Raw genomic sequence first — 13,237 nt, 5'->3', positions numbered from 1 at the left:
ACACTGGAGGTAACTGGCCTCGATTTCTGGTGTGGCCTTTTGAGGCAACTTTAAGCATAACATCTGTGGATTGCTTGCTGAATCTTAACAGGTGGCCCTGGAGGGGTAGAGGCTTGGGCTAAGTTTGGCCTGCAGCTGAACCCCTTTCAGGACTATGCCACTGGACACCGACTTCACAAATCCACACTAATAAAACCAGAAGATGTAGGAGTTTTGCTTAGTACATAGAAACAGACATAGAAAGGCAGCCAAAATGGGAAGACAAAGAAGCAGAAACCATATGAGAGAGAACAGAGATCCAGATATAATGGAGTCAAGTAATCTAACAGATGCAGAGTTCAAAACACTGGTTATAAAGATGCTCGATCAACTTTTGGGAAGTATAGAAAAATTCAATGAGAACTTCAACAAAAGGATAAAAAAAAAAAAACAAATGAAATGAAATTATAAAAGAGAACCAGTCTGAAATGTAGAACACATTATCTGAGATGATAAGTGTATTAAATGGAATAAATAAAGGAATAAACAAAGCAAATAAAGAAGAGGATCACGTACCCTATCTAGAGGACAGGAAAGCCAATCAGAACACTCAATCAGAATGGCAAGAAAAAAGATGCCAAGACTATAAAAATAATTTAAGGAGGATATGAGACACTATTAAAGCTCTAAATATTCATCTGACCAATGTAACTGAAGAAAATCAAGATGTTGAACAGCTGTTTAAAGAAATAATGAGAGAAAACTTCTCTAATCTGGTGAAGGTAATGGACATAAAACCCCAAGAAGCTCAGAGAATTCCAAAAATAAAGGATCTAAAGAGGCCCACACCAAGACACATCATAATTAAAATGCCAGTTTTAATACAAAGAAAAAATATTAAAAGCAGCAAGAGAAAAACAAATAATGACAAATACAGGAACACCCATAAGACTGGCAGCTGATTTCTCAAAAGAAACTATGCAGGATAGAAGGGCTTGGCAAAAAAATATTCGATAAGATGAAGACCCAGGATCTACAACCAAGAATAATTTATCCAGCAAAGCTATCATTTAGAGTTGAAGGACAGAGAGCTTCCCAGACAAAAAATAGCTAAAGGAACTTATCACTATCAAGCCAATATTACAGGAAATGTTGGAAGGACTTCTTTAAAAAGGAAAAAAAACATGCATCAAAAACAGGAATAAAGAATAGTAACAACTACATTCCTATCAATAAGTACCTTAAATGAAAAAGAATTAAGTGGTCCAACCAAAATATAGGGTGGCTGAAAGGATAAAAAAAAAAAAAAAAAGACCCCTACATTTGAAAAGAAAGGAGATGGACAAAGATATTGCTTTGATAGACCTAGAAGGTATTTAAGTCAGATAGAGAAAGATAAACACTATATATGATTTAACTTATATGTGGAATCAAAGGAATAACAAGAACAAACTAATTAAAAATAGACTCACAATTACAGAGGACAATTTGGTGATGGACAGAGGGGAGGAGGGTTTGGGGGGCTGGGAGAATGAGGTTAAGGGCTAAAGAAGGACAAATTAGTAGCTGATAGATGGTCACGGGGATGGGGAGCACAGCATAGGGAACGCAGTTAGCATTAACATATTGGCTAGGTGGAGGGGAGAGAGGGAGTAATTGGGGGGATCATTTTATGAACTATATAGGTGTCTAACCAATGTAATGTATACTTGAAAATAAATAAAAAGAAAAAGAAAAGTGAAAATAAAAAAGAGAAAGTTTGCTTAATCCTAAAGGACAGAAAGCCATTCCAGGGTTAAAAATAAGGAAAACAAGGCGGAATTTGTGCTTCGGAAGGTCTCTCTACTTAGTGGAAGATTTAGGGTGCAGTGCCATACCGAAGACATGCACATTACTTGTGGAGGAACAAGGAAGAGAGAAGACACAAAATGGCTGTAGCTGGCTGGGTCTTCGGTGTTGTTGCTAACACAAGAAATTCAAAAGGATTCTTTGAGGGGGAGAGGGTGGAGCTGACTGTAATGAAGACAGGCTGGAGAGTAGATGTTTAGTTCAGGTTTGCACTTGTGTTCAAGGAGATTATAAAATATGTTTATGTGTCCATTGGGCAGTTCGGTATTTAAATCTGGAGTGCACATGAGAGGTAAAGACTAGATATAGTTTGGAGACTTATTAAAAGGTAAGTGGTAGTTAAAGCCATGGAGATAAAATGATGTTGTAAAAGTTTTCAACATTGAGTGTAGAAAATAAGAGCAGTGGACTGAGGGCCAAACCTTAGAGAAGGGCAAGCAGTGAAGAGTTTACAAAGGAGGACAAAGGTTAGAAAGGGAGGAGGAATCCCCAGTGTTGGAGAAGGGAGGGGCCAACGCTTGCCCTGTATGATGAAAAGAGCAGTCCCCCCAGGGCAAAAGGCATGGAATATTTTAAATAATTCCAGGCTGGAAAGTATTTACAGGGTTTGGCAATGTGTGAGTCATTGCTCACCTTTCCAAGAGTGCTTCTGGCAGCGGAGAGGATAGGAATGCTATTACCCTGAGTTGGAAATGTGGACAGGAAGTAAAGGAGTCGAGCTCTGTGATTCGTTCAATAAGTATGAAGGGAAACGAGCACAGTAATGGATGCTACAAGGTGAGGTACCCAGGGTTAGAGGGACATCGCTTGAAAAAATATGCTAGAAAACTAACATATGTCAGACACTAGGGAGATGAAATGGTTAAGCTCTGGTCCCTAGGACTCATAATCTAGTGGAGGAGACAGAAATACAAATAGCTACAGTAAAGAGTAAAGAGAATGAGAATAGCCATATGATTACAAAAACCACAGGAAGAGGAAGGAGAAAGCCCCTGACTATGCTTAGAAGTCAAGGAAGTAGATGAATTAGCAGATGAACAGGTCAGAAAATGGAACAGCTGTGGAACAGCATGGGCACATTTATTGACACAAATGTTCAATGTGACTGAGTGCAGGAGACTGGTAGAAGCAAGACATGATGCTAGAAAGGTAAGAGTGAGTTCAAACCACAAAGGGCTTCATTCACCACATTATAGATTTGAACTTTTCCTGCTAAGTGATAAAGAAGCTTACTGAAGAGCTTTAAGCAAATCAAATAATATGAAAAACTGTCTTTTATAAGTAGGCAATAATATGTAAAGCCCAGCTTCCCTTTAGAAGCATCTTTTAAAGATACTTTATATAATTTTATCCTAAATACAACATAAAATAGTTACAAACTTTCATTGGTTCTCACTTAACTACCTGGGCCGAAAGAGCATCTCTGGTTTTCTCCTGGGTTGGAAAAGATTTAAGTTTGCTGAAAGACGATCATTTAGTGGAGTGAGAATTTGTTTTACCTTATTGCTGAACTCCTAAAAGTTTTCTCTGGCAAGAATGGATCCAAAGACACATTAAAAAAAATATCATTGTTCAAGTTATAATTAAATATGTAATAAAATTTGCAAAAATCAAAACACACACTCAGAATCTTGACCCTGTGTTTTGGGTGGTGAATGCTATGCTAATGAGTCTTTAGAAACATGGCCTTGATATGTGATCTGGAGTATCTCAAAACTGTGATTTGAAATACTTATTAAGAATTTGTCAATTAATTATAAGTTCTGTTACAACATCATTATAATGCCTACAATATAATGTTAAATGTTAATGTTAAATTAGAATAAAAGTATAGACAATCATAAGCAAGCTGTGGTTATAATTGTGTATATCATGTGGAAGGCAATACACCAATCCAGATATGAGTTGTATAGATAGTGAGAATGTGAGGATTCTTCCCCTCAATTATTCAAAATGTAATTATATTGCTTTTACAACAAAAAAGAAAATCCATTTGTGTTTAGCACAACTAAAAAACATATACGTAAAGCTCATTTAATAGATATGATTCTATACCATTGGAGTTTATACATCTATGTGCTCTCATCTACTTTCATGACCTTCAGCTCCACTCTACTTTGAAAACCAGGCTCTGAAGTTTGTCACTCTCTGGAACAGCTAAGCCTCTGGAACCTTAAACCCCATATTCCATTCTCAGACCACAGCTGCCTATCTTTCTAGCTCTATCACACCTTTACCACGATACTTGCTGTCAGCCTCATCAAGAGTTTGTTTCTCCATCCTTGTTTTATTCCTAGAATGCCCTATTTCTCCTGCCTTGACATCTCCATGTCCCTGACTCATCAATTCCATCATATAATTTCTTTTCATACTTCCCTGCCTAAATTCCAAAGCATTGATTCCCCCCTCCCCCCCCCACACACACACAACATATGCATTGTATTGGGAGAACATCTAATCTTACAGGTATAGCAAGAGATTGAATCCCAGTATGGAGGCAATTTTGACCACTGTTTATAGCAGAGATTGGTAATTGCCTCCTCCACATCCTTTTCCCTTACTAATAGAATCTAATTTTCATTAGCAAGACTATACGCATAACCAAAGATTACATTTCTCATACTCTCTAACAAATAGATGTAACCAATGAGTAGTCATCTGCATAGGTGTCCCAGAAAGCTATGAAAAGGGAGTTGACTTATCTGAGAGGTGGGCTCCTTTTGGCCTTTCCCCTTTCTTCCTTTTTCATGCCTTTAGCTGAGATATGACAGTTGTAACTGAGCAGATATTTTGTAACCATGAGGAAACCTTTTAAAAGTCTCTGTATGCTAAGGATAATGGAAATCTTGTATAATTGTGACATGGCCCTGGCCCATCTGCTTGCAGACTTTTTTTTTATGTGAAAGAAAATAAAACTATCTGTTTTAAGTCGCTGTTTCATCATGTAATTATTACTAACAATTTGGCAACTCCTAATAAACACACTATTTCACTCATTCATTCATTCGCTACCACGTATTTGCTGATTGCCTGTTTTGAGTTCAGCATTATGTTAGAAGTTTGGGTAAAACAAATTGACCTTTCTTCACAAGGTTGTTATAAGAATAACAACTATATGAGACTAATACGATTTCATAACCCTATGTCTTCATGTCCTAACCCATCAGCTAATGCCTATGGTGTTTATGCTGAATGAAATCACTCTCCATGATGTAGTTTATTGGGTCCTGCCTGTGGCTTCCTTTACTCAGTGAGTGTGCCTTACTATGTCATCCTCCTCCTCCCCACCGCCCCGTCGTGCTGTATTAGCTAATGTATCATGCTATCACTAAAGGGTTTGTTGTAATATTTTACTAAATAATGATATACCCAGAACACTTTCATCTTCCTATGGTCACAGTTCAGAAAGCTACACTGGCTAGTCGGTTACTTAAGTTACCTATATGTAATATTTAACCATCTGTGTACCATTGACATAAGAAAGGAAAAAAAAGTCTATGGCCATACTACCCTGAATGCACTGATCCCGTCTGATCTCTGAAGCTAAATAGGGTCATCCTGGTTAGTACTTGGATGGGGGACCACCTAGGAAGACCTGGTGCTGTGGGCATAAAAAATAAAAATAAAAATAAAAAATAAAAAAATAAGGGATTGTAAACTGACAAGGTCCTTGCAATCTCTGAGGTCAACCAAGGGTTGCCTTGCCTAAAAGAAGGAAGGAAGGAAGGAAGGAAGGAAGGAAGGAAGGAAGGAAGGAAGGAAGGAAGGAAGGAAGGAGAAACAACTACAGTAAAAACTAACAAATTTTTATTTCCCCCTTTTCTCTCTAGTACAGATCCTAACACATCTCTAAGCCTTTAGTTAGCTGACCCTTTTTCTCAATACTTTCTTTTCTTATAAGTCAGTTCCTGTCTCTTCAAGTCTTTAATATTATTAAATGGTATTTCTCAGATTACTTCTACAGACATTTAGCATTTCAGCGAAAAGCTAATCTTTTAGTAACTTGATGCCTTGAGTAAAGGACTCAACCTGCACAAACACTCTTAGCCTGTTTTAATTTTGACAACCCGACTTCATTTTCTAAAACCCGGTACTGTTTAAAAATATATATCACAGGCTGTGTGCTGGGCATGTCCGAGACCAAACTTATGCAACCTGTGGAAGAAAAATCTTTAGGAACACTATGAAGATGGGAGAGAATAGGTATTTACCCACTCCTGCTCCAAGAGAAGGATTAATGCCCTTGAACCTACTTTGGTTTACTCCCAACCTGGGAGCTGGTGGCAAAGATTAGGGTCCTTCTTTCATTGGAAGGTAACCGAAGCTGAACATTTTCACCATGAGGAGCAATCTTTTAGGTAATGACATTCTCTTCAGATGGCCCCCATTAAAAACCAGCATGAAGAGTCTTAAGTCTTTGAGTAAGTTTACCAGCTTCAAGGATAGCTCTAACAGAAAAGTCCTATAAACTAATAAAGGCAAATGTTTTTGAGTTTGGACTATGACATTTTACAATTGAACACTGCATATTCCTACTCAAGATCTTATAACAAATGAAAGTTAACTATTCTATTGTAATTGAAGCCCATACCAGCTGTGAGAGAAAAATTCACCACTTTCTACCAGGAAGATTAGAGGCTGTTTCAAGCAAGGCAAAAACTAGTTATTAAAGTTTTCTAACTGAATAAAGACTTTGTGTGTTACTGGGGATGTGTAAGCAATTAGCTCTTGCCATCATACCCAGGATAATTGTAGAAGTGTGAGCAGAGGCAGAAGTAGGGTCCTATTTATCCATGTCTAAACTTATTTTCCTGCCTTTCAAAGCTAATGTCTACCCTAAGACACCCAATATGAGATGCAAAAGAACTTGAAACTCCTTTTCACAGAGTCAGTATGGATTTGGGATCTGGACAGAGCTTCAAATTCTTCCTCTATCACTTACTGGCTGTGGAACGTGAGCAATTCACATAAACTCTTTGGGCAGCAATTTCCTGTTCTATGAAGCAGTGTGAATACTAATTACTGTGCTAGGTTATTGGGATATTTAGCAACAATATACATAAAGCATCTGGCATATAAAAGAGTCTCAATACATGGTAGATATTGCTATAAATATAGCAAATCTCTATGTTGATCTCCCCCCTCAATAAACACACACACACACACACACACACACACACACACACACACACACACACACTGGGGAGGGGAGAAGGAAAGGGGGAAACATATTTTTGTTACTTTATCATTTCACCGTTTCAGGTATAGTATGGAACTTACTTGAGCTACAGATTTTACATTAAGTCAGCTTCCATTCAGAGAAACATATTAACTTAATTTCCCAGAGAATGGGCAAGAAATATTCTTTAGGAAAGAGGAAGGAGGAGGATGGAGAGGGAGAGATCGCCCATCAGTCATATCCTCTTCAAGAGGCTGACCAGTCTGAGTCCACCTGGCTGACCAGTATGAGTCCACGTGAGCTCTTTTTGCAAGAGAGTTGGTAATCCAGCCATAGAATGGAAAGAAGTGAAATATGTGGATGGGAGGGAGCAGGTGATCAATCTTTCTCTCATTCCTGCTTACCATCTCCAACCATGTGTATATGTCATTCTGCACAACAGTATCTACCTTTCCGAGGAAGAAAAGTGTTACAGAGAAACAAAGCAGGGATCTCCTTTCTTAAAATGTTACCTTCAGTGCCTGAAATTTCACCATGACTCTGAGAGTTTATAGTGGATATGTGGTGTGCTGCCCAGATGTCCCAGGAGGCTGAGCCTGCTGATGACTCACAGCTAATTCCCTAATCAGGAACTTTCCTCAGTCAAAGGGAGCTTCCTTGCTCTCCTAGGGCAGCCTGCATCTAGTGACTACTTGAGGTGGGGACAAAAAGACCCTGCACCCTCGTCTCAATTCGGGAAGGGCTGTTCCAACTCTAGAACTCCACAAGGGAATCTGCTGAGGTTTCTGTTGCAACTGCATCATGGTTCAAGTTCTTTGTCTCCTCTGAATGGCTGCTGACTCTTCTATTTCCCCTCACTCTCTAATAAGAAGTCCTTAGAGCTCTCCCTAGTTAACTTCCTGCATGCAAATCTCTATCTCAGAACCTGTTCAAAACTCTGTCTACAAATGGTTAAAAGAGAAGCAAAAAACAGATAACTACTCAAATACTTAACCACTTCTTATATCTTAAGTGACAGAATTGAAGGCAGAATGGCAGAGAGTCCAAGGGGAATCTGAGCTTACACTGGTGCTGTAGGATGCAAAAGAGAAACCTGGTTCCAGCTCTTGAAACAAGGATTGGACACCTGCCAAGGGTTTTGCATTGTGTTTTTCTGGACTACATGTGCATAAAAGAAGAGGGAGTGATAAAATGCCGGTCATTGTCTACTTCAAACAGTTCGGAATCCATCCTGAGGCTAGCTGAAAACTGGCTTGGGAGATAACAATGACATGAGCATTGTTAACAAATACAAGAAACAATCACAATAATACACATTAGTGTGCTTTACAAATTACAAAATATTTTCAGCTATAACTCTTTCCATCTTCGTGATGGAAAACTACCAGATGAGTGGGCTTTTTGTTGTTGTTGTTGTTATAGATATAGATTGGTTCAGAGAAGTCCAGGTCACAGTCCTGAGCCAGGACTCACATGCAGTTATCACTCCAAGCCCTGGGCACAGTCCTCTCTTCAAAGATGCCTATCCCTAACAGTATCTCAGCTTAATGTTCTCTACTGAACTCTTTTATCACAACCAATTGAGTATGTAAGGCAAGGAGTGAAGACAGAAATATGAACCACTTACTTTGTAAAGAGACAGATTAGCTCTCTGCCCAAAATAAGGCCACTCATTCAGTATCAAAGACTTTTTTATGGGTGTGTGAAGGACCAAATCTGAGACCCTTTAGAGACCACCTAACTTGAGTCATTGAACTAGAAAGCATTTTGATTGTACCTACGGAACTTTTGCCTTATACTTGATAAATTCAACTTTTGTTTCCTATGAGACCAAAACCACTCAGACTCTTTCCTCAAGAACTTTCCTCAACTAAGAGGAACAAAGGTGAAGGGATTGAAATAAGGGGTAGGGCAGCTGAATAGAGAAAAAGAAAAATTTTATTACCTGTAATTGCTTTCATGATTTACTCTCCTTGTGCTCCACTCTTACTCATGAATATTCGCTATTTTACTGCCTGACCTAAGCATAGATCTATCTGAAGAAGCTGCCATGAAGACAATTTTCAAGTATATTTTTTTATAACCTCATAAATGTACAGGCTGCTAGAAAAAAAGAGCTGAAAGAAAATCTAGAAAGGATTGTTATGCTTACCTAAATGTTGCATTGAGGTGTGTGAGGCCTAAACCAAAGAAAAATTATAGCCATCATATTCCATGAAGGAAATGTGCATTAAATAGTCTTTGTTTAATATTCTACTTAGTTTTCTTGAACCTATCAAGCCATTTTCATTTCTTAAACTGCATTATTAGAACCCACATAGGGGATCAAACCTGAATTTGCTAATAGGATATATTCAAACCTTAAATATATGTTATATAATTTGAGGAGGCATATTTAATCACTGCTACATGGATCTCACATTTGTTCCAGTCTGATTTGTGAGAAGCTATTCTAAAGTTCTACTTATTAGCTATTCTGATCTTTTGGGTATCCATTTATGGCTTGCCAGTGGGGAGCATAACATTAGGAGCAGATTTTTCTTAGAGCAAAGTGGTAAATCTGCATGAACTTTTAAAACAGAACTTTTAAATGCACTCCAGTCTGGAACACATAATTATTTCATGCTGACTGAAATCAAGAAGAAGAAATATGTGACTATATGCACAGATATCATTACGAATTACAACCTATGCCTCATCACTGCCATCTATGTAAAATCTTTGCTGGATTTTTTTCTGTAATTTAATGAAATTTTGAGTATGTTATAACACTACATCATTTCTAGTCAATTTATAATGCCTGGTGACATCAGTTGAAACTTGAGGAATATTTCTAATAACATTAAGATAAATTCACAGGCATGCACACAAAATTTTCTTTCTTTTGCTTTCTTTCCTTTTATATTTATTTAATTTTCCTTTTAAAAACAAAAGATTGGCCATAAAAAAAGTATAAAATCTTACCATTTGCAGCAGCATAGGTGGACCTAGAGGGTATTATGTTAAGTGAAATAAGTCAGACAGAGAAAGACAAATACCATATGATCTCACTTATATATGGAATCTAAAGAACATAACATACGAACAAATAAAACAGAAACATATTCATCGATCAGAGAACAAAACGCTGGCTGCCAGATGGGGGAGGGATTGAGGGCTCGGTGAAAAAGGGGAAGAGATTAAGAAGTACAAATTGGTAGTTATGAAATAGTCATGGAGATGTAAAGTATGGCATAGGGAATATAGTCAATAATATTGTAATAACTATGTATAGTGCCAGGTGGGTACTAGACTAATTGAGGAGAATCACTTAATGAATTATATAAATGTCTAAGCACTGTGTTGTGCACCTGAAACTAATATAAAATCATTTTGAATGTCAAATGTAATTGGAAAAAAATAAAAATTAAAAAAATAAAAGCAGGAGAATATTAATAGCCTACGATAATTCCTGGATTTCTTTTCAGAAGTATGACTGAATGTTGAAATTCATCATTTTATAAATACACTTTGAGTTTTCTACATATATACACAATAACCTATGTTTGTCAGAATAAAGTTCATTTGCCAATTTCCTGTCCATTAATTCAGCCTCTGAGATACTGCCTCAGATTTTCCCTCTGTACTAGGCACCTTTGCACCTGAAAAAATATCACATTTTTGAATTTGAAGTTTTCACTCATTTATAAAAATTTTAAATAAACCAATTCTAGTACTGATCTCAGGTAATCCCACTATTTGTACTTCTGCATTATTTAGAAATACTTATTTATTCTTTTTTTGTTTTAGGTCTCCAGGCTAGTCATTTATCCATGACAAAATTTGTTCTTCAATTCCCTGATAACTTTTAAAAAATCTTTCTCAAATGCTTTGCACTGACCACACATTTCTTTTTATACTTAGAGGAAACTAAAACTTTCCCCCAATAAATTATGTTTCTTGGGCGTTCATTGAGTTTCTACTTAATCTTGGCTTCCAACAGCTTTCCAGGTATAGAAATAAAGCATTCTAGGCTGTATTTTCCATTTCTGTAACCCTTCCAATGAATAGAGGCCATCCGAAAATCCATCGAGAATGCTCTATCATAACACTACAACTGGGAAACCTTTCTTACCTTTATTCCGTGGTGCACCAATCTTTATTTTTTAATATACAAATCAAATTTCATCTCCTTGATGAAGTTTTCTACGGTTTGTCCTATTCCTATTCAAGAAGTAACTCATTTGCTTGCATGAGCGAAACCAAGTATATTTGGAAATCGGTAACTAAAATCACTTTATCCTCACCATCCGGCAGGTTAGAAAACTTTACATAGGCTCATAGAGACATTTTAAGGTGAATAGGTAGCATAGTAGGAGAGTTTTTGTTGAACAACTTTGACTACTTCATTGTTTTGAAGTCAAACAAATCTAGTGTGGACCCAGCTAAATGATCACAAATTTATTTTACAAATATAAGACTATTCATGTATTCTATTTCTTCTTGAGAGAGCTTTATGGTTTCTGTCTCTTTAGGAATTTGTCAATTTCATATAAGTTGCTGATAATATACTCTTATTATCCTTTAAATATTGGTGACGATTAAAATGAAAATTAAGGATAGACTCATTGAATGTGTAAGAAATATAATTAAATTTGTTAAATCTGTAGTGTGAGATTCACCTTTTCACTTGTGATACTGTCCTTAGTGTTTTCTTTTCTTTTTTCCTGCTTAGTCTGAATAGTTTTTATCAATTTTATTAATCTTTTGAAAAACCCAGTTATTAATTTCACTGATTTTCTCTATTCTTATTTTCTCTATTTCATTATTTCCTTCTTTCTTCTATTTTGTGTTAAATTTACTCTTCTTTTTCTAGTTTCTTAAGATTATCGAGTTGACACCTTTCTTCTTGTCAAATGTAAGTATTTAATATTATAAATTTTTCTCTAAACACTGCTTCGGCTACATCACACAAATTTTACATGTCATATGCTCATTTTCATTCAGTTCAAAATATTTTCTAAATTTCTTGTGATTTCTTCTTTCATCCATAGATTATTTAGAATGTATTGTTTATTTAAATTCTAAATATTTGGAGATTTTCCAAATAATTTTGTTATTGATTTGTTAAGCCAGTTCTCCACCTGGTCCTCGGTTTGAGGTTGTAACTTTTATCTTCCTATCTAGGGTATGATGATTTGTCCCTGATAATATTTGATCCCTGAAATGTACCCTTCAGCTTTACGCCTCACTCTCTTCCCTTTTAGCAATCTTCATGGACTCATCTGGATGTGCCTGACTTCCTATCTTCTACCTGATGTAACAGAGGGATCACAAAACAATGATAAATAGAAAAATCAAATATGGTCTAATTTAATCAAATTAAAAGACTACCAAAATGTATTAAGGGTTTGGCAGAGATTAGATAAATAATGCACAGCATAGATTTTTCCAGAAATACTTAGTGAGAAATAAGACACTGAAAATGAATAATGGGGTTTTACTCAAACTTGAGAATTAATCAGGTTGATAAGATCAAGGTATAAAGGACTTATGATTGCAAGTAAGACCCTTCTTTGGCATTACCCCACAATTCTTTCAAAATTATCTTCCCATTTTTTCCCACTGGCTTCCCAGTGCAGATATCAAATGATTCATGTGACTTAGATATTCTACGTGATACCAGAATCACAACATAGAATATCATCAGGTTCAGCAAAGGTATAACCCTCATTCTTCATCAATGATTGTAATCATACCTATCAATGGCACTTCCTCTAACAGACAGCTAGTATCAGTTTACTGCTTATAATTGTAACCAATATAGCCCAATCTGTTTCCCCAACTTTTCAAGCGTAAATTTATGTTGTTAATTTTTCAGGTTTGAGAATTATGAGAAGTATTTTTTTTTTTATTAAAAGCGTCCTTATTTTTTTAGAGATACTGAAATAGCTGTAGATGAAATGACATTTTGATAAAACTTTAAATTCGATTATTTCTTTATTGAAAGAGAATATACTGGAACTTTTTAAAAATTAATCTCAAATGAAGACTATGTGATACTATTTGTTAATATATACATATAGAAGGAATAACAGTGCAAACATAAGGGATCTATATCTCTTCTGCATAAAGTCTTTAGATGGACATCTCATATGATGATGCACAAACACACCAATTCAAAAATACAATTTGAAGAAAGTCATAATTGATCTTCATGGATGCCAGGCCCTAAAAAATATATCCTCTTTA

The 13,237-nt window shown here is 36.2% G+C and overlaps 1 pseudogene; it reads left to right on the top strand.

Moving 5' to 3' along the window:
• The first annotated feature begins 5,320 nt into the window (after nt 1–5,320).
• Nucleotides 5,321–5,437, top strand: LOC118613875 (annotated as a pseudogene).
• The last annotated feature ends 7,800 nt before the right edge of the window (nt 5,438–13,237 follow it).

This window comes from Rousettus aegyptiacus, unplaced genomic scaffold (genome assembly GCF_014176215.1).
Source record: "Rousettus aegyptiacus isolate mRouAeg1 unplaced genomic scaffold, mRouAeg1.p scaffold_m13_p_2, whole genome shotgun sequence".
NCBI classification, from domain to species: domain Eukaryota; kingdom Metazoa; phylum Chordata; class Mammalia; order Chiroptera; family Pteropodidae; genus Rousettus; species Rousettus aegyptiacus.
This window is presented reverse-complemented; position numbering and strand designations above follow the sequence as displayed.